This window comes from Puntigrus tetrazona, chromosome 4 (genome assembly GCF_018831695.1).
Source record: "Puntigrus tetrazona isolate hp1 chromosome 4, ASM1883169v1, whole genome shotgun sequence".
NCBI classification, from domain to species: Eukaryota; Metazoa; Chordata; class Actinopteri; order Cypriniformes; family Cyprinidae; genus Puntigrus; species Puntigrus tetrazona.
The window spans coordinates 12345150-12371495 of NC_056702.1; the positions used below are offsets into that span (position 1 = coordinate 12345150).

The 26346-nt window shown below is 38.5% G+C and overlaps 1 protein-coding gene across 1 annotated transcript in view; it reads right to left on the reverse strand.

Moving 5' to 3' along the window:
• Nucleotides 1-26021, reverse strand: part of LOC122343504 (thyrotropin-releasing hormone-degrading ectoenzyme-like) — a 91530-nt gene extending 65509 nt beyond the window's left edge. Inside the window, exon 1 of the mRNA XM_043238010.1 lies at nucleotides 25906-26021. The gene's annotated coding sequence lies outside the window, so the exon portion shown is untranslated. The remainder of the gene's footprint in view (nucleotides 1-25905) is intronic.
• Between the last annotated feature and the right edge of the window lie 325 nt (nucleotides 26022-26346).

Genomic DNA, 26346 nt, shown 5'->3' on the forward strand with positions numbered 1-26346 from the left:
AGATTTTTGTAATAATTGATAACTAATTTTATACATTGAAACTTAGTCAAATGGTTCGTTACAATGTTAGTAGACGCTTCTTAAAATCACTGTAAGTTGTTAGATGTTCTTCTCACAGTCATCTAACGTAACGTCCTGAGCATTTCATAACCCTTTTTCATTTACGGGCGTATCATTCCCAGACTCGACACCTATGAATGTTCTTCAAACACATTCCCGGTCTCTCTCTCCTCACAGCCTCCATCAAACCCACAGTGTTCCCGTTCTTAACCTGATAACACAATCAATCGCAATTTCAGCCAGTGTGAGCTACTATAAGCGCTATTACATCTCCAGCTGGAGCGTCCCGCTAGTATCAGCTCTCTCTAATGATGTCTGCGGCCCGTTCTGCTCATCCACAAATCACAGCCGCTGAAATGGAGAGAAGTCTTTAGAGGCGAGAGGCAATAACAGTGAGAAGTGGTCAAATTCAGGTGCTCGCTACAAATCAGAGCCGCAGCGGAGCAGAACGCAGGGACACAAACAGTTTCTTCTTCTTCTGGGCTCCCGCGAGAGAGCACTCCGGACCGGGTGGAATTATTATGACACAGATCAGTGAGCCACAGACACTGTCCTGAAACACTCCAGCGCTTTTCTGCTCTCCATTTGCTATTCGTCTTTATCAGTAATTGGAAGGAGGGGGAAAGGCGAAGCTGCTTGTTATTTGACTTTTTGTCTGTCTGCTGACACCGGGAGCCGCGCTGATGTAGGGATGGAAAGTGTACGAAAGGCAGAAATAGAAAAATATTCAAAGCCGTGAACTTGCACTTTAATGTGTGTGACTGTGAAATTATCAGCAGAGACTGCTGGGAAGACACAGCATATTTACTAAAGCGCCGAGGGACGGCTGAACAGAAAGAGAAAGAGCTCGAAAATTCCCTCAGTTCTAGTAAACTATTAAACTGCATCGTAAGACTCTTTCACAGCAGCGCACAACAACGTGTTGTACAGCCAAGGGATAATAGGGATAATTAATAGATGCTTTTCTTTCGGTACTTCCTGAAAATGTCCATGAAAAACAATGCGTGGCTTTGTCAAAACCTGAAACGGAAAGGAAACCGTGTTAGTTTAAAACACAGTCGATGCCACATATTGTTTGTTTGGCTGCTTAATTTTCTCTTCCTCGTGGAACAGCAGGTTCCTTTCTTCTTTATTCCTGCCAAACTTGGTCTTGAGCCTAATTGAGCCTAAAACATTCATAAACCAAAAGCACTCCCTCAACAAAATAAACGTAGAGGAGAACAGATGAGCTTTTTTATTTTGTTATTCTGCTCTAAGCGTTCATTTCAGAAGTGTTCTGACCGCCGTGAGACATGACACAACTAGATTTTTACATGTTCAATAAAAATGAGTGACGTTTGCTTGAGTAAAATGCGATGCTATGATTTTAATGTGCTCTGAATGGAGCTTTACTGCAAGCCTTCGCCGAGGTGTTTTGATTGGATGCAGGCTGTTGCTAGTATTTGTTTGCTGAAGAGTTTGTTAGCATATTGCTACTGTATGTAGTAGCTTAGCAAACAGCACTATTAAACTCTCATGCTTGTTTTGAGGGGGAGAGGAGATTTCTGGGGATTTCAACACCCTAAATTCTGGCACTCTGTCAAATAAACACACACCTCATTAGCACTCGGTGGGTAACTAGTGGCTCCCTTCACAGTTTCCATACTAACCTCAACTGTTGACCTTTGTCTAAATGTCAGGGCTGATATTAGAGGAAACAACACACAGCAGCTACAGCAGCATATAATGCAGCTTATTAATTCAGGAGAAACCAGGTCAGACTTGTTTCTGAGAATTATTGCTGATTCAACTTCACATTTAATCCTGCTGAAAGTCAAGTGAGATGTTGGCCGTGTAACCTACACAGCGCGAGCGTCAACAGCCATTGAGTCTAATGTCTGCTGGTGCTTCTCCAGTCGAGAGCAGGTCTGAGATCAGATCCGTCATTATAGAGACTCTCAAACCCAAAACACTTCAGTACCAATGAATACTCGACTGTGAGAGCTGAGCTGCAGAGATTAAAGCGTCATTAAGTGAGCTCTATTTCAAATACATAAATCAGAAATCCTGATATTTTTAATGTCGAAGGTAAAAATTTTCAGCACTTAGAACTTAGCTTTGAGACAATTTTGCATCTTCTGTCTGACCCACACAAATAAATACGGAAGTTGCCAGCTTAACAGTTAAGCCTAAGTCTCTGTTACTAATTAGAAAACATCACTTTAGAACTAGTAATGAAGCAATGTTGAGTTGCTTATTAAAAGTTTATTGTATTACTGTATTAAAGCTCAATGCATTATGTAGTGTATTACGAGAGAGAGATGGACTGAGCGAGTGGGATTACTAGCATCTGATGCAGCAATCGTTCTTCAGCTCAATCTTATATTCACAATAAAACATTTGTTTGAACGTCCGCTGAGAAAAATCTTTTCATCTGTTGATGCCGATTTCTGAGCGCTGCTCAGTGCATTTGTTGAAGCAAAAACAAAAGTAAAAATAACTTTAATTAAACAGGATTAAATTTATATAAAGTGTAATGTTATGAGACGTTGCCCTCAGCCAGAACTTTTTGCTCTGGAACAAATAATAGATTAATGAGACTAAAGACTCCCTGTTGGATTTACCCAAAACAAAGTATATATCATGTTTGACCACGATATAAAAATCAGAGCCTGCAGCAAATTCAGGGAGATCTGGCGAGGTGAGACTGCTCCCCATAGCTTCACGAGCTCTGAACGGCCTCACATATTTAAAAACATAAAGCAAATTTGCAAATAGTCATTATCTATATTAATAAATGGGATATTTTAAGCCTGAACAGCTACTTTTTTTGCATTAAACGGTGTGTGCTGTGACAGTTAGAGTTCAGTTATCACTAGAATATCAGTCCTGGAAAATGCTATTGTAGGTGTCTTTTCAACGCCGCTGTAGACGTCTTTGAGGTTTAGAAACATCAGAAGTGTCTTTTTTCTGTAGAAGTTCAGTTGTCAAATGTGTAGAATGTCTAAATCCACCAATGGAGATTCTCACTGTATTTGAAGTGTCTCAAAGACACAGAAATCTTTACTTTGTTTTGATTTTGTACATGCGGAAGCAGAATTGATACATTCCGCCATGGGGAAAAAAAACACTACCGACCGCGAAGCAAAAGCTTTAGTACTGTCCTCACACACACACACACACACACACACAGACAGTGTCATGTTGAGTGTGTGTGTAGTGTTGACATTATGAGTGCAGAGAACCTCCTCTCTCCTCCGCAAACTTTTCCTCCCTTTTCCGAGCCTTTTGATCGTGAACTTAAACTGTCACTTTCTCACTATTTCATGTCAAAAATAAAAACAAGCGAGAAATATTTTCCTCTTGCTTTTAACTCTTCCCTGCTCATTCTAAAATTGTAAATAAGGAAGTTCGGGGCATTCCCAGTAGGCCGGCGTGTTTTGGTCGTACACGAGCTGTTGATTTTTGATTTTTCTTCCTTAAATTCTGTCACTCTCTCAACTGAACTAGCCAGCGTTGGTCTGTTTTCTTCTACAGATCTTCAGGACAATCTGAGGGGAAATTGTGACGTGACCTCTGCCGCTCAAGAGCTGTCATTTTTCAGTGTTTTTCAGAGCGGTCAGTCATTGGGCTCTGGTTTCCGTGCTTTGTCACGTCTTTGAGAAATGTCAAAATGTTAAAAATAGAATGAAAAGAAAAATACAACACAGAGACGCCTTTCCTGACAGATGCTGTCAAACTGACATATGCAGTGCTGCAGTGAGAAAACTTCACTTCACTAAACTGTATTTGAATGAGAATACAGCAGCATCCTGATTTAATCTCAACTGAAATCTCAGTAGGTTTGGGAAATGCCAGCTGGCAGAAATCCTATAAATTGTGTTCCTCAGTTTCCCAGACTTCTTGAATAAATTTCAACAGATGAGGACAAAATGGTCCTACAGTGAACGTACTGTTGTGTCGTCCAATTATCTGCCTGTCCAGATACAGTAAAGCTTGACGATGAGTTCAGTCAGCATTTTTACTGTAAATCTAAAATGTCACGTCCACTTGGGGATACAAGTTTGGATATAAAAGAATAAATAAGTAAAAAGGTCTGAAACTGAACATGTTGGTAAATGTGAGCATGTTTGATATTAATTTACTTTTTCGAAAATTGAGCAATATGTTTGGAAAACTGAAGCAATATATTACAGTTTATGTTGACAGTCGCCCAGTCATCGTCAAGAGACTTTAATGGCTTAAACTCAAGAACTCATTCAACTGCTTTTCATTTTATTTACAAACCTTGTTATATTGTAAATTGATTTTGATAATCTCATTTCAAAGAGTTTTCATGTAACATCTGATGAAGCAAAATTGGACTTGATGTTCTAACAGAGAGCCAGCAGCATAATACTGCTTGAAAAAGACCCTTGTTAAAGGGTCTGTATTCACACAAGAAGCTGAAAAGAGCCAGTAAACACACAGTTCTTGTGTTCATCTTTTTTTTAATGCAGTTGGTTTTGTATCTCAGATGGATAGGACTGAAATCCCAGAAATCTCAGCCCATGGTCAAGTATGAGAGCCTTGAGTGTATGAGGTGCATTTGACACTCAGTTTAAATTATTTATAAAGGAGATGGATTTTTTCTTGTATGCTGCAAAATTCACATTTACACCACAAAATGTGAACCCAAAATAGATATTTTTATGGCAAATAGGAAAATAAATAATATACCAAAAATAACCTTACAAGTAAAATCTAGAATTCAGAAGATGACAAATAAACTGGATTTTTACAAAGTCGGTGCAGAAAAAAATGTCCATTAGAGGCTAATTTAAAGAGAGATACAAAGAAAAAGGTCTCGAGCTGTTTTCGTGAAGCTCTTTCATTAATGCTTCTTGGCAAATTTCTAATGGCGAGATTCAGACTTTGGTGCCTTTGTTCTGTTTCGTTGGGCGACGTTCAAAAGCACATGAAAAGAAACAGCCAGCATTAGATAAAGGCTGAAGCGCAAACACACTCACATTATCAGGGTGCATAAAGGCTCCGGCCAATCAGGGACTTCTGAGTTTCACTGGGTTTGAAGAACAGAAAGTTTGGAGAAAAATTCAGAGGTGAACGCCAGTGCAGAAATGTGATGGGCATTTTCTCTTGGAGCAGTTCTTAAAGCTTTTAGGACTTTCAAAGCGCGAAAACACCAAGGCTTCTCAAAAACACCCTATACTATCAAATCTAGACACATAAATACACACACAGTGAGAAACATCTGATCTTCACTCTCAGACTGTCCTGCAGCAGAACAAATGCGTGATAAACAAACCAACCAATCAATATCCTCCATTTATGACACATTCTTTTTCTTTTCCTCGTATCCTAGCGCTCAATAAGGCAATTGGTCTTTTGTTTACAGCGTTCATACGGCAGATGCTCCAAGACGGTCGATGGTATCGGCAGACGCTGTAATTTGTTCACGCGGGTCGAGCGACAGGCTTTTCAGACGTGAATAAACACCTTATTGTTGAATTCTTGAACCTGATGAGTGTCATTAGGATAAAGATGCATTCAAACGGACTCAATGAGTTTATTTGGTGTTACACTGTTTGATTTTGTGTAAAAATTTAGAGTGGTTTTAACAGAAAAAAACTGAAAATGTGAAGCAAGAACCTGTTAAATGGTTAACGGTAAATTCCTGTAAAATTTACAGGGAAAAATTGCAAATTGACATTCCCAGAATTCACTGCATTGCATTTAATTTTTTTTTAAATTTATTTACATTTTTTCTTTAAAGTCACTGTTTCTACTTCGTTTTTAGTTCATTAGGCTTGTATTTTACATTTTTACACTTAATAGGTTGGTAGAGTAACATTATATCAGTTAAAGAAATTACGGTATAATCGTAAAACCAAAAACGTTGTTAATATAATTTTTTACGCTACAATTATGACAATCACAGCTGCCAGTTTCACCATACATTTTACAGGGTTTATTCACTTAAGTGTGACGCGTTTCTTTTAATGCGTCATTGGATCCGAATGTACTAACCATTGCAGGGTAATTCATAGCAGGCCCAAAGCTTCTCCGTGGCCTAAAACACAAACATGTTGATTTGGATGAAGACACACAGTCAGCAGAGGATCTGCAGCACAATGAGAGTGAAGTGAATACTGATCAGCCGCCATCTTCATCAGATCAGCTAGCTTTTGCTTGCTTTGGCTGGAAAGGATAGAAATGGGAAACTGGGGGTTGCTCACAGCTTGAATTGTGTATCTGTGAGTCCTGGATGATAGTTGAATTGAATCTGATTCGTATGGCTGTCTCTCATTGGCTGTTTCTCTCTGAACACTGTGGAAACCCGATGACTCTTTGATCTGGACAGATCTTGGCTAATTGACCGGGATGTGAGCAGGATTTGATGCCGCTGGTCTCCCACTGTGCACGTAGCTCGTGTGCTAACAGTTTTCATGTTTTTTTGCAGTCTTTATACTTTATTCTCAGGTTGTAACCAGCGCTTTAATAGCTGCATACAGAATTGTGATTTTTCATATATTTAATCATTTATTTTCCGGATTTATTGTTTATGCATTATGCTGATTCTCGATGAGTGACATCGCACCATATATCAACCAATATCTGGCATGGATTTATTTATGTTTTATTTACATACTTATTTGTCTGGCAAGTGAGGAGTGGATTACATGATCAAGAAGTTTATTAATTTTTCATATTAATATATATCAATTAAGTAAGTTGCATTTTCTGTTTTAAAGTGCTCCTATTATAAAAGGTTAATATTTTGGTTTTGGGAGCCGCAAAAAACAGGATGACATGCATGCAAGGTTTTATTTAGTACTTTTACTTTTTACCTTATTTGTTCCGCGACTCGCAAATGATTTACATTTTTCAACGATACATTTTTCAAAACCAAAGATTGGTCGATTTCGTTTAAAGCGGTGTTTCTGAGCTTTTAACACTTCCAGAGCTGCAACCAGTGGCAAAAAATTAATATATTCAAGATATATTCATTTATAAGCATAAGCTTAATTTACCTAAATCTTCAGCACTTTTCTTTTGTTGCTGTGCAGACTCAGAAATGCAAATGTTGTCGAATACATTGCTGCTTGTCTCTGCAGAAATTGCCTTTGGCCAGCGGCTCACATTCTTCACATCCCTTGAACCTCCGTGGGAGGCTGATGCAATTGTCATTCTGAGCGTGTTACGTTTCAGTAGTAAAACAAGAAGGACAAAATAATGAGAAGAAAAAGAAGTGCCATGCTTTCCATTTTTAACATCGGTAACATTTTATTCTAAGTTGTCCTTGTTAAACATATTACATGCACTCACTGTTATAATAACAATTATTTATGCATAATTACATGTAAGTAACCCTAAGCCTAACCATATAGTAAGTACAAGTAGTTAATTAATATTACGGCGTACTTAAATATATAATTACACTGTAACAAAGACACCTTAAAATAAAGTGTGACCATAGCATCTTTTCCTCTCGAGTTGCTCCTGAGCTACAGTGCTAAACGGCTAAAGCTAGCGCTCACTGAAACATTTCTATTGATGACGCAAACATACTGCAGTTCACACCAAGCAATATTTAACGTGAAAAGAGATAAAAGAAATCAAAACAAGTGTGAGAACCGCCTTCTATAAGTGCTACACATATACATGCATGACTGAGACTGTGACAGAACGAACAAACTCCGTCTCTGCCTGTCCCAAGCCGTGGGTTTGAAACTCTTTTCTTTCTCTTGTTTGGATGTGTCATTCTGTCTTCGGGAGAAATCTGTTTGCTTTTAGCAGCACATTGCAACAGCTCCTCACTGACTTCACATTGACAGGAGAGGGATCAATCTACAGCGCTGCGACAAACCCACCGACGCCTTGACAAAGACAGACTATCAGCATGTGTTTGTGCAGAATCTGAGGAAAAAATGAAAATTATCTGCCTCAAGGGTCTTCGACTCGATTGCGCTAAAAACGCATCAACCGTGTGTCGAGCAACGAGAAACGCGCGCTTCAAACTGAAACGCTAAAAAAGAGAATTTGCTCTTTGTGAACATTTACACGAGTTCAAACGCTTCAGCAATGTGAACAGATTGATGCCATCTGACTAAATAAAACAGGGGCGAAAAAAAGGGGTTTTTAAGATTCAAAATGGAAAGATATATATATATATATATATATATATATATATATATATATATATATATATATATATATATACTGTATATATTACTGTATATATTACTGTATATATGAAGAGAGAGAGGATGAATGGATAGATAGATGGATGGATGGCTGCATCGCAGAGCACCTGTGCACCCATCATGCTTGAGCACTTTCAGGCCGAGAGGGATTGTGGGTCCAGAAGGCTGCTGACAGAGCGAGCGGAGAAACTAGCGTGAAATGGAGCAAGAGTGTGGAAGAATAAGCAAGAAAAAGAAGGAAGGAGAGGACAAAAACTAACAGTTTAGTGTAAAGTGAAGCTGGTGTAGTTCAGGATCTTTGTTAAATTTATATTAGCAATTTATGGGAAAGAAGCTGTTTTAGCTGTTTGACTTCTATCTAGAGCGACTTCAGTGTCACCATTCCCACTGAATGACTTTGACATCGACCTGCTGTTAGTCTGAAACAGTATATCCAGCACATAAAATACTGTGGAATCAAGCATAAGATTCAATTTAACTTTATTAATAAAAATAATGTTTTTAATTAGCATGTTATTGTGTTTTGCTGGATTTTCACTGGTATCGGTACCGTGACAACACTGTCCATCACTATCTGGTATAACCAAGATAGCTGACCAGGACAAAACCATCATAACCAGCCTGAACTTATAGAAGGCCATAAATCATCAGCTTGGACCATTTAAGCTAGCTTCAGCTGCATCTTTCCACAAAAATGTCTGCTAATGTTGGCACTATGTCCTGAAAAAACTGTGCGAAATCGTGTCTTGTTAGTTTAGTAAACGTGAGAACTCATAAAAACTGAAATTAAACCACTCTGGAGTTGGAGGATAAATATTTGCTGAAGCTCTTGAGAGAAATATTGAGTGAGGAGGGGAGTGAGGGACACAGATAGCCATTGCCAGGTTTAAACAGAAGCCTGTTTTCAACGCACGTATTCGACAAACCCCTGGAGTGAAGAGCGATCTGGAGAGGTGTTATAGTTGAGGAGCAACGGGAAAACACTGAAAGATGTCAGGAGACGCACACACATATGCAGAACCAAGAGTTTGAATATGTGTCTTTGACTTAAAGCGAGGACAAGACACAAGCCTAGACACGCTGAACCAGAGCGTTTATGTGTGCTAACCGCAATAGAGCTGTCAAAAGCCACAGGAGCGAGACGGAGCGCTGACCCCAGAGACCCCCGGAGACCCTCAGTGACCCCCGAGCCTGGAAACTGACAGACTGAGAAATCCACAGTGAAGTCCACAAAACTTTCTGACCTGTAACTCAACAGCCGCCCTCCTCGGAGAACAGAGGCCGGGTCACATCGCTCGAGAAGACAAGAGGACTTGACAAAGAGGATAGAAAACACACCAAAAAGCTGATTCAGAAAGAGAAGAGAGCACTCGAGAGAGAGAAAGACAAGAGCACTTGAGAGGAACATGCAAATGTAGAGATGGGACAAGGAGAAGGAAGAGTGAGACGGAGAAACATATGGACGAGTCTCACAGATGGTGGAGACATGCGGTCAGACACAGAGAGACAGCGATAAAGAAAGAAGCGGGTTTGATCTGCTCGCGTGTGTTTCAGTAATAATCGGGCTCCTGGGAGACACGGGCCACACACTTTAATAAAATACTAATGCAACACTAATGAAATGCTTCTTGAAGATGGCTATGGAACGTTTCTTCAACTGGCACGTTTCCCAGTTCTTGTTTTCTTTCTCTGTAAAATTAAAACCGTCTAGAAATCTCTATCTTCCAAATAACTCTTCATTGTTTATTTTAGCTACTTTTCAAATATATCCTAAAACATTTTCGAATGCTTTGTGATTGTGGCTTGAGATGACAAAGGGATGACAAAATGTATTTAATCTGCTCTGAAATTAGCCTTAGCTAACACACAGGTGTGCCCAGTCCTTCTCCTTGAAGGCCACTGTCCTGCAGGCTCTAAAATAGCATTAAACAACTCTGGTTCTTGTATATATAATAAGAGCTGGAGCCAAACTCTGCAGGACAGTGGTCACCCAGGAACAAGTTTGGGTAAATGTTCTGACAGGTACCTCTAGATGGCCTTAAATTAATCCGCTAGTTATTTTACAGCTAATTACTGCTGCGTCAACAGTATTCAAATACTTAATCAGTGTTCACAGTACTATCAGAGCTCCGCCTGTATACTGTAGATCTGCTATGGGGTGAATATCATGCATGTTATATATGGGGATTATTTCATATGTTGTACGTGCAACAGTAGTATTTCTCACATCTGGATTCCTGTGGATGTACTGGCAATAGCAAGCGTCGATATTGCTCTGCCACAGCAAATTAGATCTATTTCACCAATACCAAACACATTACCATTGCCTTGTATATTACCCATGACGATCTTTTAAAGAGTTGTCTTTCTAGAGCGCTGTTCTTACTGCGTTATGACTGACAGAAGGACGTTTCAATTTGACTGCTGCTAATTGACCCGTCACGAATTACTTTTAAGGGAAAAGGTCAGCGAGAACACAGACAGAGAGTTCTATGAAACAAACTTAAGACGAAATTAGCTTGCAATTAGCTCGAGAATAATGTCACAAAGCTCTGAGCCTTACATCGTGTCAATTTTTGCGTGAGAGAGAGACAGACAGAGAAAAAGAGGTGAGATGGATATATAGCCCTGTTAGAGAGAATTACAAAGCTCTGCAGACACTTAATCTGATCTCAGATAGGATGATGATAATATTTCTAGCCCAAGGCTACAGTCAAGCTAAGCGAGTATGAAATTGTTAATTACGGTCACAACAGAAAACCCTGGGGGAGAAACGACCCACCACAAAAACAAATGCGAATTCATTGGTTGAGACAAGAACTGCAGAGGTCAAGTGTTATTTGAGCTAATCTAGGAGGAAAAAAATCCATTCATATCTTAATGATGATCTTTATATGAAATGAACACAGGCTTACTGGAAACTCCGGCTACATTACTGCGAAACTGCAAAAACTAACCTGTGCATACATTTGGCTGTAGTTTCCAATTCAAATGAATTCTAGATAACTATGATTACGACTAAGGGGAGCATATTATCGACTAAAACAAGACTTTTCATGCTGTTGTTTTTCCAAACGCTGTTATGCTGTGAACTCAAAACACTTTTTCCATAGTGCTTAATTTGCAACTTAATGTTTACACATGTAGCTAATATGTATGTTATTATGTAGTAAACTTGCTCGATAGCTCACCCGGTACAGCATGGCACTTTTGTTGCAGAAAAAAAACAATCAAAAAGATATATTTAATAGAGTAGTTAAAACAGAGCGGTTGCTTCAGCAAATAAATTCTTTCACATAAGTGACCCTGGACCACAAGAACCAGTAGTACATGTATATTTGTAGCAATAGTCAAAAATGCATTTTTTTTTTTAAATGTGCATTGCTAAGGACTTAATTTGGATAACTTGAAAGGTGATTTTCTCAATATTTAGATTGTGTTTCATCCCCAGATTTCAGATATTCAAATAGTTGTATCTCTGGAAAAAAATGATCTCATTCTAACAAATCATACATCAAAGCAAACTTATTTATTCAGCTTCTAGATGTTGTGCAAAATAATGTATAAAAAATGATTTACCTTTAATGGTCCTTGGTCACATATTTGCTTTAATGAACGCTATTTCTTAAGATTAGGGTTTAATGTTGTGGTATGTTATTTTTAACGTGGTAGAGCATTAACATTTTCATGCCACCTACTGGACATTTCAGTTGCAAGTGAAACGTACAACATCGTAAAATGCTTCCAGATTCACGTTCATCTATTTCAGATAACACTCAATGCGCCTTTAGCACCACTCACTGGACATTTCACTTTGAAAGTGCAATATGTGCAAGAAGCAACGGAATAATATCATTTAACAAAAACGCACCCACAGACTTTTTGATAGTAGGCTGTTTAATACACCTGCACGCAAAACTAAATGACATGTGATCGCCTGACAGAACTCTACTGAGGCTGCTTATGCAGTCAAAACCAGTTTGTAGTTAATCATTACTTATAATAACTTCAGTTTCTGATTTAAAAATGTCTGAGTTTTCATAGAACTGAAGCCAATAATAAAGTGATTTATACTCCATTTCTGATTCATTAGACTGAATAATTATTATTGTACAGTGACACATTTAGAAGAAAAAAAGAATTAAAAGTGACTAATGAAGAAAAATTCAACCACGGTGTATTTCAAACTGTTTTCAGCTTCTTGCAAAGTTATAAAGTCACAACTGTATATTTTGGTGCTGCGGTGCACCAGTTTATTTTGATTTCCAGCAGAAATGTTGATCTAATAACATACGACACGTGCAATTATTAATATAATTACTCCAGAATCTAACCAGCCTCATTATTTTCTTCGACTTCCTGAGCGATTCAATTATTTAACAAATAAACTTCGCCCCTTAAGGTCATTTTTTTAGCTAAACAAGTCTAAGCTCAACAAATTTCAAATGCAGATCTCATCTTGTACTGGTAATGATATTGTGACGGGATCGTATAATAATTGACTTCATGTTGAGAGAGTTTTGGCTTGAGTTCTGTCCATTATTAACCTCATATTCTTAATTTTACGCTCAGACTGCCCCTGATTGTTTCTTGATGGGTAAAATCAATGAGCTGTTTGGTGTATAAATCAAAAACACAAGCTAAAAGCCTAATTATTCATAGGCTGTTAAGAGTTTAATGTGCTGAGCTGGAGTCGTCGTGACATGGATTTTTATGAATCGTATATAACATGCTCATAGTCTCTACCGTAGATGCTTTTTGAATATGATGAAGTGCGGTCAGCAGGAGGAGTGACCGTGTGCTCTCTCATTGTTTTGTCAGGGTTCAGTGTGTGTGATGTGCTTTTTATAGCCGTGTGTTATAGATTTAGCCGCTGTAGCCTCTGGCCGCAGCCACTGGCTGATAGAGCGCTGTGATTGGTCAAGGCCTTCCAGCCCAGCCGGCCGCTCGCCCTCTCGGGGTCGAGACAATTAAAACATAAAGACAGTCTTCCTTGCTCGCCGGACCGGAGCCCTTTCACCTCATCCACCCTTCCGTTCCTGACTAGATCTAAACATTGGCGCTCTTTAGCCCTCCATCATTTATCATCTTTCACCATTGTCTCTCTCTTTCTCCCGATGGCGGTCCTCAGCTCCCTGAACGCTGTTACATCACCACACAGCAACAGATGAGTCCGGACTGACTGACGCTGCTGTGGGATTTACCACACCGATTCTGCTCATATGCGCACACACACACACACACACACACACACATTCACACACGCACCATGCCAAAACACATGCATACACATTTACACATACAAGACAAATGCTTTTAATTACACATGCATGCATGAGGCACTTTGTGTCCAAGTGTTTCTGCAAACACACACACACACACACACATGCACAGGGGTGATGGCAAGGACACAACCTCAGGCCATGTCTATTTTTGTTTGTTTATGTTCATACTTCTGTGTCTTTCATTTAATGTAACTACATTTCTCACAGTGAACTGCAGCAGCTCCGTGAATAAATTTGTTTGATATTTAAGGGTCATAATGTACATTTCTTGCTCTGAAATCCTTGCAACCCAGATCTAAAGAAGCACAAAAGCATCAATCACGATGCCCTTTACAGCCTGAATGAAATAACACGTTCGGCATAAACCAACATCTAATCAAGCGTTCTGTCGCACTAAACCAGATTCAAAGTTCAGCTGGGAGTTCAGTCTGAAAATACAGGATATTTGAGTAAGGCAGATGAAAACACTCATAAACCCTACTAAAGCAGAAAATGTAAGATCAATAAAACTGCAGGTGACTCACACACACTGTTCAGAGAGAGTCTGTAGTAAGAAACGTGTAATGCTAAATTATTTTTTAATCATCTTAGAAAATAATCGACCTAGGACACCTTGAGGAACAAAGCCAGAGGAACAAACTCTAGAAACCTTGTAGAAACCAAAAAACGGTAGAAACCTTGTTTAAACAGTAAAAAGTGCTTTGCACAGAAAAACCTTCGCTAAACGCTCTCCTCGATTGAAACGTCCACCTAAATGCTGCTTGTTTGAAGAATCTAAGCTTTCGTGAAGTTTTAATCAGTGGGCAAATAAAACCAGGCCAGACGAAACAGAAGAGCTGATTATGATATTGCTCAAACTCTCATTTCATGGCATATTTGCAGTAAATCAGATGCGATTTGAAATTAGTAACTTCACTCCAGACTCCAACCCACCTCAGATTTCAAGGAAAAACTTCAGACAATGAGCAGAGATTGAGAAGACGGCGATAATTACCCTCGAACGCAGACTAATTAAAAGCTTCTGCCGATCCGGTTCATCTCCAAAGCGCCACGCATTACAGCCGCATCAACCCGTCACATCAACACGTCTGAAACTAGAGCTCAGAAGCAGAGCATGTGTTCTTACTATTGAAATCATTAGTTATTTTTTGTCTTGCAAAGTGGTTTTTATGTTTAGAACTAAGTTTTGGCTAAATCACAAGGAACTGGGGTTGCTTCTCCAAAGCATCACCTGAAAAGTAGAGAATGCAGCTTTGATTTACTGACCAACTCATTATTATAAGAGGAAAGAGTTATCTTTTCTGGTACCGTTTCAGAAGAAGCTTTTGATTATTGGTCATTTTTTTTCCTTTCCCTTCAGACCTAAGGTCTTCACAGGTGGTTTGGTGATTCCACTGTTGTATATCTAAACATTTTGAAGATGCTTTTATCAGGGGTGACGGCCTTGTGTCCTCTTTCCTAAATCTGGCAGTTGAAGAGCTGCTTTTGCATTTAAAATTGAGGAACCAAAGCTAACCAAACACAGTCTTGCCTTAACAAGGATGCATTTCTACATAAAGTAATGAAAAGGCTGTTCTTTGTCAATTATCTGCAGTTTGAAGTAATAATAACTTTTTAGGCATGTATCAGTCTGGTTATAGACAAGCAGCACAGTAGAGTCCACATTGCTCATAGTATTGAAAGATCTTTTGTTAGTTAGGATTCATTTATAGTCCTCCTGCGGTACTGCCTTTGACATACTATTGCCAATGATCATAGTATTTTGCTTGATTGGTTAAACGGGTGGGAACTCAAGGCACCGCATTGAATTGGTTTTGAACTTGTTTAATATCACTTGGATAGAAAGTTTTTAGCGGAGGTTGGTAAGTTTTCTTCCTCTGTGGTACCGTTAACTAGGGGTGTACCTCAGGGATCTATCTTGGGCCCTCTTTTGTTTTCACTGTGCTCCCTTCAGGTTAGATTTTTTATTTAATTTTTTTACGAATGGTAATATTCTGTATAATTTTTACACAAATGATACCCCTCGGAACATTCTTTGTTGTATTGTCTTACAGAATTAATGTGCTGTTTGGCAGCTAAATATCTTCCGCTGAATAAATCTAATACAGAAACAGCAGTCTTTGATCCTAGCATTTATAATATAGATAAACAACAATGCGGGTCCGTTATCTGTGAATTATCATGCTCGAGTTAGAAATATGGGAATATTTTTTTGATAAGGGCCTACAATTCCAAAAACAAATTCATTCAGTTCTGAAGGGTGCTTTTTGTAAAAGATCCACTGTAAAATTGAAAGCGTTTTTATCAGTAAGGTAATAAATGCTTTTGTTACCCCAAGGCGGTACCTAGGCGTTGCCTAATCCTCTTTGGCCCGTCTTGATACAAAATGCTCCTGCGAGGCGTCTTACTGGAGTAATAAAAAGGGAATACATCCCTCCAGTTCTGGCTTCCCTGCAATGGTTACCAGTTGAATATAATGTTAAATTTGAAGGTTTTATTATGTGCACAAGAAGTTAAAAAGCCAGGCACCACAATATATTACAGATCTCATTCTCCAGCGGAAATGCCCTTAAGGTCTTCAAACAAGTTGATGCGGCCAAGGTCCGGTTTGCAGTTAAGGTGATGATGTCGAATTTGTCTAATGCTAAAGAATTTAAAACCCCATTAACGACTAAAGCTGCTAAAGTGACTTCGTCACATTATGCATTTAGCGGTGGAAAAAAGTATTGTTATTGCCTTCCTTTTGATCATAACATTATAGAAAAAGAAGATGATCTTTAATAGTTCCAGATCTGGTTAGTACTTGATTGCTTAATTTGACTGTGGATTTGTTTCTAAAGAAGACACAATTCAGAGAGACTGAAACTAAAAGTCGATCCCGTGCCGACTATACTGGATCTGACTAACAATGTTTTTTTATCATGTGTCACCATCGCTTTGTGTTACAGACAGTTTGATATTTACGTTTTTTTTATGATTTATACATCACTCCAGCATCTATATATTAAGGATGTAGATATATATTAAGCAGACATACAGAATTTAGCTTTTTTTTTTTTTTTTTTTTTTACATGAAATTATTTCTTTTATCCTTTGACAACTATCAGTGTTGTAACATCAAGTATCTACAGTAAACTTTATTTAAAATACCCCTGACATTTAAAAAGTGTAATATGTATAAATATTAACAACATAACCTAATCATTGGTTAAACTTCGGCTGTATGTGTGTTTAAACTTTTCTTCAAAATAGTATAAAGGTTTTTCAAAATCAGCCAATGGAAGAAAGAAACCAACATGGAATTCAATATGCATATTTAAAAAAAAAAAAAAAAAAAAAAAAAATATATATATATATATATATATATATATATATATATATATATATATATATATATATATATATATATATATTTTTTTTTTTTTATTATTTCACCTCTGCATTTCTTTTCTGTGATTAATGTACAGAAGAATGCTGGTCAGTTTCAACAGACTGATTATTAGGTTCGTCTGCATTTAGTTTGGTGTCGTTTTGAGAGCAGCGTTTGTGTGTGTTTTGTGCTTGCGTGCTCCTGCAGTGTGACGGCCGGCCTGACATATCGCCTGGCGGCCTGACGGCCCGTCTCCTCTCTGTCATAATCAATCCAATTATAGGATTACATCACACTTTATTGAACAGTCCTCTGGGAGCCAGTTTGTCCAGATCTAATCCGCATTATAAAATCAGACGCTTCTGCTATTTGTGAGGGATTCTGGAGTTTTTCACTTTGCTCTTCTCACTGAGCCCCTTCAAATCCCTCTTGAGCAGCACCGCCGTCCGTCTCAGGGGCTTTATCTTTGAAACCATTTAAAGAGGCCATAAATACTTAAATATCATCATCTTCCATCTTTTCCATAGAGCTTCATAAATCAGCATAAACAGACAGATGGCCATTAAACTACAGCTTCCTCCTATGATGGGTAGATGTGAGTCTGATGGAGAAACGAAGCATTTATAAAGGGCACAGCTCTTTGTATTTTATATATTTCTTTTTCTCTCTCTCTGATCCTAAACGTCCAATCAGCACGAGCCGCCAGCCGTCTCACAGGTGATGAATGAGGCTCCAGTGCAGCTCTGACTAAACCAGTGACAGCGTTACTTTCTCAGACAAATGACTCTGATCTACGGCACAAACTGAGGCTGAATTAAAGACTGTAATAGGACTGAAGACGGCTCTCTGCAATCAAACACAAAAGTGGGTGAAACTAAACTTCAAACACTTTGAGCACCACACACACACACACACACACACACACACAAAGTAAAATTGCTTACAACAGCAGAAGTCTGGAGTGACGGCAAAACCACGAGCCCTGACAGCGTGAGACTCTTTGTGTTTAGCGCTGAGGTCAATATCATTAACACACACTCAGCATCGCGTTTTCTCTTTGGTGTGCGGTCAATATATCAGTTTTTTTTCACCACTTCTTTTACTTATAAATATTCTGTACCTACAGTGATTCAATAAATAACACGGTACCTAGTATTTCTATGCCTATATATATATATATATATATATATATATATATATATATAATGCAAATCAAATCAATCAATCAAATTTTCTAAGTGAGAATGATATTATATTATTGTTTTATTCTGTTACATGTCAGTTTTAGAAAAAAAACAACTGAATATAGTTTTGTTTTCAAATGTACCAACAAATCCTAGAAATGTTTGTACATTAATTTCCAAATGTAATTTTTTTTTCCTAAATACTGTTTAATTTAAAGGCAATTACAGTTCATCGTACTTATTTATTTAAATATTACATTTGAATTTAACGGAGTGCCTCTATTATGTGTTATGAAATGTTCATATTTAGGATTTAGGACTCCATGCATGCAAGGCCAGAAAAAAACACTTTAATTTTCTTATAACATGCATTTATTTTAACCTTATATTTTTTTCTAACCCCTCCGGTCATTGGTTGATTTCAAGCAGTGTTTGTAAGCTTTTGCCACTCCTAAAGCGGAGTGAATTTCCTTTTTCGTTCAGACCAGCGCCTAAAAAAGACCAACAAGTGGGCAGACAATATGCTAATGTCTTTTGACCTCAACATGAAGCGGCTTGGGACTCGTTTCAATGATTTATCGCCAACTCTTTCTTTTAAGAGACAAAAAACTTTCAGATTTGATTTTTTTAATTCATTTTTTTACACACAAAAATCCATAATAGGGGCACTTTAATTTATTGCATTTGTAATGTATTACAGTTAATTTGGCTACAAACAAAAAAATGTTTTTGAATATTATGCATGCAAAATATAAATAGAGTTCGGCAAATAAATTTTGAGCCATTAAAAAGATTAAAATACCATCATATTTAGATGGCACAGCAAAGAATACCAAATGTAAATTTATTATATTTTTTTTAATAATTGTAAACAAGATAATACCATAGTAAAGAACAGCAAAAGGTCACCAGTTGTATCTTGGTTGTAACTCTGTCGAATGCTAGACATGTTACTTGTTTTACCCTGCAAAAATGTTCAGGAGGCGAAGAACTTGATCTTGATCTCGCCTTCAAGGTGTTACAGATACAGACAAGTCAGACAAGAACTGATTAGCAGCTTCAGCACACCTGCAGTACAGCCAGAATATATCAGTCCTAGCCGTAGCTGAGGATTATGGGGGAAAAGAAACGCCGCTCACACTGGGGAAAAGATTACACGGGACACCAAACTCAGCTGACATCACAAGCTGCCAGAAACATCACAGCCGTGTTCCCCTGCTGTATTTTTTCAGTATAATCTGATGTCTGCATCCCTCAACCATCAGCAAACTTCCCTTTTAATCTCCTGAAAGGAAACAGCAGAGTTCCTCCTCGCTGTTCTGAATCTCCATCTCTGCCCCAGCTTCAGGTTCGAGTCTCAGCAGGAGGCGAGCAGAAATGATGGGCAGAATCAATGGAGACCAGAGGGCTGTAGGTTTCAGAAAGAGGCTGATAGATGAAGAGACGCAGGGTCTGTGACATCGCCTTCGGCCTGCAAACAAAGCAAGACCTCGACTCAGCAGAAAGAGTGAAACAAGGCTCCGGCTTTCATCATTTCTCAAGCGGACCGAAAACACACACAGCTGTGATTAAACACACTAAAGGTCATTGTGTTTCCTTCAATGCAGCCGCACCGCCGCTGCCAGAGCTCTGAAAGCAAGAAGAACTCAACGCAAGAAATGACAAGTGTGACAAATGAAAACATATTGCAACACTGTGGAAATGTCGCTCTTTATACTGTACTATACTCACAAAATCACACGAGAACCCATTCGTTCCAGCAGTGTTTGACATTAGCATCCCGCTGAAGACATGGCACACTAACAAGCTTAGAAAATACACAAGTATTGACAAAAAAAAACGCTTTCGCTAAAAATAAAACATCCTCTGGTCTATGCATCCCTGCCTCTGCTGAATTATTTTTTTATCCACGGCGGGGATAAAATAATTCGTGAAAAGTGCCATGAAGTCCCGTTTTGAATCAGATGATTTGCGAAACGTGCTTTGAAATCTTGTTCTGAATCAAATGATTCACGAAACGTGATTCGCTTTGAGCTCTTCGAAACATTTTGTGGCACAATGGTTGAGCTGAGTTTCAAATATATAGCTATGTTGATACATTTTTCCTCATATTTAAAACATTTCATGACATGATCACACTAACATTAGGTTAGGCTATAAATAACCTTACTTTTGAGAGATTTTCTTTTTTTGTTCAAAAGTATCTCCCCTTACTTTTTTCTGAAATTGAACCTGACAACATCTATATGCATATATTTCAACACAGACTTTTCATGCACTCAAAGGTAATTGGATAAATAAATATAATCATAAATATCAAAAATAGCCGGAGTTTTACTCAAATTAACTAAAATAAATGACAATAAAAATAAAAAACAATTCAAAATAATAATCGATACTTTAATTGCTTCTCAGTGATAGTAAAATAGCACTAACTGAGCTTAAAAAAATTTGTATTAAATTGTCTGTAAACAAAAGAACATAAATATTCTTCTATAAATCATAAAATAAGTAATTTATAGTCAACCTTCCTCAGGCTACAGAAATGTTTCTATTGTGCCTTAAAAATTAGCAGGTTTCTCACCAGACTTTTAATGACATTCTGTCACACTTGTGTTTCTCACTTTTCTAGATGATGAAGGCTTCCAACTCTAACTCGTATTGAAATGCAAAGCAAAGCTCATGTATTATTGATAGAGAAGCTGCAGACACCTGTATGTTTATTAGCATCTTCTAAAAATGAATGCGACAGCTCATGTGATTCATGACACCTGAGAAGCAGCGGTGTCAAGCGTCTGGTTTGATCATGTGACCTTGTGTATCTAATAGCTTACACACACACACACACACACACACACACACACACACACACACACACATTCGCATTAATTCATTGTGAATGAGTTCTCCTAATGGAAAGCAATATAAAGGTCTCAGTCAGCGCTGGGAAGTTATTCAATAAAATGCGAGGAAAAGGAAGGTAATAATAGTTGGATTTATCTTTTTCTACAAGAAAAATTGAGAAACCTGATTCCTGATGCTTGTGATGAGGATTTTGGTTTCGTGCTCCAATAAGGAGCGATCTATAACCAAGATGAACTCATCAATCATACTGGCACATATTACAATAACGGATGCTGCTGGAATTAATGAATCTGAACCTCCTTCTTTTGAAAAGTCAGTTCAGATTAGCACACTACCATACACTCATACTACTGGAGCAGTGTGCACTACATGTATTGTACATGGATTTTCAGTATCTGTGGGATATATTTGGTTGATCGAACGTTTACTGTTGAATAATCTGTTTTAAATAGGAGCTAGTATTCAGTCTGTACTGCACAGTATGTAGTAACGGTATGCTATTATTCATTTTTGAACACAGACCTCCTTAAAAGAACTTCAAGGTCAAAGGTCAGGTTCGAGAGGCACTCGGAAAACACTCTGTGACTCGTTCCTCAGTGAAATAAGAGAGATGGAGAGAGTCTGTTAACATTCATCAGACACACAGCAGTTTTGTGATTCTTTTATAATGTTCCTCATTTTTCATCTCTAGCGAGATACCCTTCAGTTTTATGGCCGTCACTTTCACACTGATGGTGAGTCGCCAAAACGCCCCTCGTACGACCTTGATGATTAGCTTTAATGAATTCTAGAAGAGATTACCATTATCCTTGGGATTTTTTGTATTAAGGGCCCGACCCAGAACATTCACACAGAGAGAGACGGACAGAGACAGTCATCGAGACTCAAAATGAGGTATTTAAAGCGCGGCTTATGCTTCATTTTTTTAAAAGTAGTGAGGGATGATGGGTAGATTTTGTGAGCCAGGTTTGGGGGAGTAAGGACACTGAAAGAATGAGACAAAGGAAACTATAGAGAAATGACATTGTCACAGATGTTGATAATAAATAAAAATGATGACATGTAGAATAAAGCACAGTGAAGGGTGACCTTGCAAAGGACATGAACTGCAAAAACGAGCGAAGAAATGAATTCATTCAAAACAGGAAAATAAAAAACGGTCCCATTCACCTCGAAACCAATCCCTCATCTCAGAAAATATTGTAGATGTTGCATATAAACGTGTTTCTGCTGTCAGTCTTTAATATCTCAATCTCTCAGATTAATACTCGTAGTTTGATCTCCAGCTCCAGCGCTCTGTCACTGATCTCTCAAGACTGAGAAAATTACCCAGAATGCTCTGTTCTCGCTGTAATCTCATAAAGTAGGGGTGTCCCAAAGGTGGCCGTGATAAATGTCATCATTCCCATAATGCAGTGGGGTTGAAATAAATCTGAAGGTCACAAATGTGTGATCTGATCTCTAGGTACATGAGCTTCACATGATTCAGCCAGAAGGACTTGTTCCTGGATCAACATGCAAGAAGTTCAAAAAGAGAAACAGCCAATGAATGGCGCTGGGATTTGATTGGACTGATTAGTTGATGATGGGCTGGATCTCTTCCCAGTGTCTTCCCGGACACACACACACACACACACACACACACACACACACACACACTACTGATTCTTTCAGCACTTTTAACAGCAAAAGGCAGATTAACCCATCCACATTTGTCACGCATTCGATTTCCATTTACTTTTGTCCGTATCTGTCACTCACATGCTGCTGTCAAGACTTAGAAGAGTCCGAAACGACTCGGCCTCTTTTTGAAAGGTCATTGATCTCTCTCTGAGAAGCACTTACTGTAGATCAATATCTAAGTAAGATCACGTCTCTCAAAGGATGTGCTAAATGCTACTTCAAACGCTCACAGACACTTTTCTTGACGAACAGATGATGTGCTGCATTACAGTCCTCATAGAAGCAGATTATATTGACAGCAGACACAAAACAACCAGCTGGCAAGTCAAAATTGAAATAACAATAAATAGATTTGACAGTGAAACATGTTGTTGTTTTTTAGAAAATTATATTTATTACCAACAATATAAATGGTATTTTATTTTCACACAAAATATATACTTTTTTTTAACACACTGGATGGCTCATGTAACATATTACCATTTAAAACATTATCATTGCACGTGTTTTTAAAATGTAAGCTATATATTTTAGAAATCTATACAGGCTAGTCTACATAGGCTAGTATTTTCGATGAATTTCTTCAGTTGGCTATAGTTGACTGCTCGCTCAAACTGAAGAGTCCGTCTTATCATCCCGCTCTGAGCAGCATCTTATTTGATAAACAAATTGACTCAGTGTTTGAGCACTAGACGGTGAAAAAGGCTCTTGTTTTCAACTTAGTCAGAGAATTAGCCGTCGAGTGTTTTTGCGGCAGACACATTTGTGGAGGTGAAATGTCTAAAAGAAAGCGTGTGCGAACGCTAAACCGATAACCGATGCATTTATTTATCATTCAGTGGGAGCTGAAGAGCGTCCTCACAACTCCCAAAAGCATCAGACGGTTTGATTGTTGCGTCTGAAGACACTTGTTGATGTAATGAAAGCTAAATGGATGAAGGGTGTTGTGGAGGCTCTGATTCTTCATGGACTTTCATTCGTCTTATTATTATTCTGCATGTGACTCTTTTGCGTCAAAGGCATGAAACCGATTACTGATCATCATACGACGGTATTAACTGCTACCCGACAACAAAGTCCATTTTCTCCTCCGGTTTACATCATCCCTTCTCTTTCCTGTCATTTCCTTTTCACCCTTTCTGAGAGCGAATGAGAGAGAAGAGAACGAGTGAAGTGTTTGGTGTCTCTTTGTCTCTCATTTTCCAGTCACAGTAGATGGCTTCTCTGATTAAGTTGCTCTAATTGGACTCTGTTTTAGATTCGGCAGGTGAACAATGGCTCGCTTTGATGAATGAGTCGTGTTGCGCTTTGGGCCGTCGCTTCTCCATCTGAGAGAAATCGTTATGCCATTAGCGACGAATCACACGCCAAGAGCCACAGATAATAAGAGCCGAGTCTTAAAAAGTCAAAAGAAGCAACAAAGCAAATGACTTAAAATCTCCACGTCGAATAAACCTCAAGAAGTGTGAGGAAATGCTGTAACAAGCTTTTAAAAGACGTCTGTGCGAGACCCTTGGAGGACTTGAGAGGCGATCCGTCCTTAACCCGTACGCTCTGATTTCATTTCTCTTTTGCATGAGCGGAGTGACAGAATGTCCCTGTTTTGAGACCAGAGGGGCTGCAACTGCTCCAACACTCAACACACAGATGGTGCCTTTATGTAACGCAAGCATTCATTACATCCACATCGTTTCTCATATGAAGCTGCACATCACGCTGAAATAATTTCACCCTTAAGTCTAGAGGTGACATGCGACATCACGACGAATGTGTCAATAAGGTCACCAACTCGGTCTGAAAACAAACAGTTTCTTTGCACAGGCGGCATCCTTGACGTGACATTTGAACAGCCAGACGCGAGCATCTTTTTAGCGGGTGACGAAAGGAAGGTTGTGAAATCTCCAGCCTCATTAAAGTGTTCGGCGTGTTTGAAAAGACTCAGTGAAAGCACCCAAAAAGACGTCAATCAATAGAGCAGCAGTCATGAAAAAGACTCATTAGCAGAGAGGTCAGGGTTTAAAAGATGCCGCTCCTGACCTGATGCTGTAGGTCACATGATTTAAAACAGTCTGTAAACAACTTATTGATTATTACGGATATGTCTAGCTGTATGATGAAGCATAAGATTCAGAGACTATTAAACCAGTATGTCTAACACAATCTGTTGACAATTCGTAAATTTTTTGCATTTTATATTTTATATTCATTCTACAATCTACATTTTACTCATTACCATTAGGATTTAAATGATAGATTTAGATTGTATATTTATAGGCTATTTATAGGTGTATAGATTTAAAATGCCCCAATTTTGGATTTTTAAAAAGTCCTTTCTTGCAGTGTTTAATACAGTTCTAAGTGAATGAAAATATCCTGCAAAGTTTTACATCTGGAAGTGCTTTGATGCATGTCGAGCTTTTTTTGGGAGCTCCGAAACCAATATATGAACCTTTCATAACCATAATAATGATACTTTAAATTCCTAGAAAAACATGCTGGCTTAAGATGGTCTCCGTGTTTTGGAAGATGCTAGGTGATCATTAGCAGCGGCAAACTAGTAGACCGACTGTAATTCAGAACACAGTTAACAGCTTAAGCTGGATTTACCAGGATGAAAACAGAATGAAAGAAATTCAGAAAGAAAATCGCTGAAATGTACTTTGAATATTGAGAGGGCCTTAACCCGATTAGCAAACATGGCAAATGCTTCCCAGAGAGCGTTTAAGAGAGTAAGGAAACATGATTAATATTACATGCACACTCAAATACACTTACTTGCTTAAACACACACACACACACACACACACAGTCACAGAGGAAGTGAGCAGGCGGGAGGAGAAAGACATACGGACAGAAGCCCCAAAAGAGATTGATGACTGTATTCAAATGAATACAGAGAACTGACAGGAACCCAATGGAGCGAAACACTGGCACAGAGAGTCTGATGCGAGGCAGTCCAGCGCACTTCGCACAACAACATACAGTAACACACACATCAATACAGCGACAGACGCACACTTCCCAAGACCAAACACAATCACAAACGACCTAAAATGCTTTCAGGATCAATAAAGCGCAAGAACCGAGTTGCCACTGACACTCCTTCACCTCTTTAAATGAGCAAAAAAAAAAAAAAAGGAAGTGCCACCGATCGATGCGAGCACAAGCGGAACAATGAAAAATCACCCGCTTTCCCATGAGAAGGACATTTATCGCCCGTTTCAAAAAGCATCACTGAAGCCAGACAAAGCCGAAGACATTTCACGCCGTCTTACCTAATTTAGGGAGGGAATATTTGACTTTGAAGTAATCCTGGTAAAACTGAAGGAGTCTCTTGGTGATGTGCAGAGCGTAGTCCCCCGATCCGCTCTGGATGGCGTCAGGCCTGGCGTACAGCGAATCTACAACAACGCAACAAAAGAGGAGAGAGAGAACAAAGTTAAAGTGTCTCAGTGAATGGCTCTCATAAGACTTTGGGCGTATTCTAACCTGAATTCCATCAGGGATAATGGTTTATAGACTTGAAAGAGTAAGTTCCCAGGATAATCCATGGTGAACGTATCTGCCAAGTGCTTTCATCTGCAGGGCCGGTGATGGCCAAAAAGAGTGCCTAAGCAGAATAGTATTGTGCCCCCTTTCTTTAAAAATAAAATAAAATGCACTTTTAAACAAATACAATTGTAGCTCTAAACAATGCATTATAATAATACTGTGTG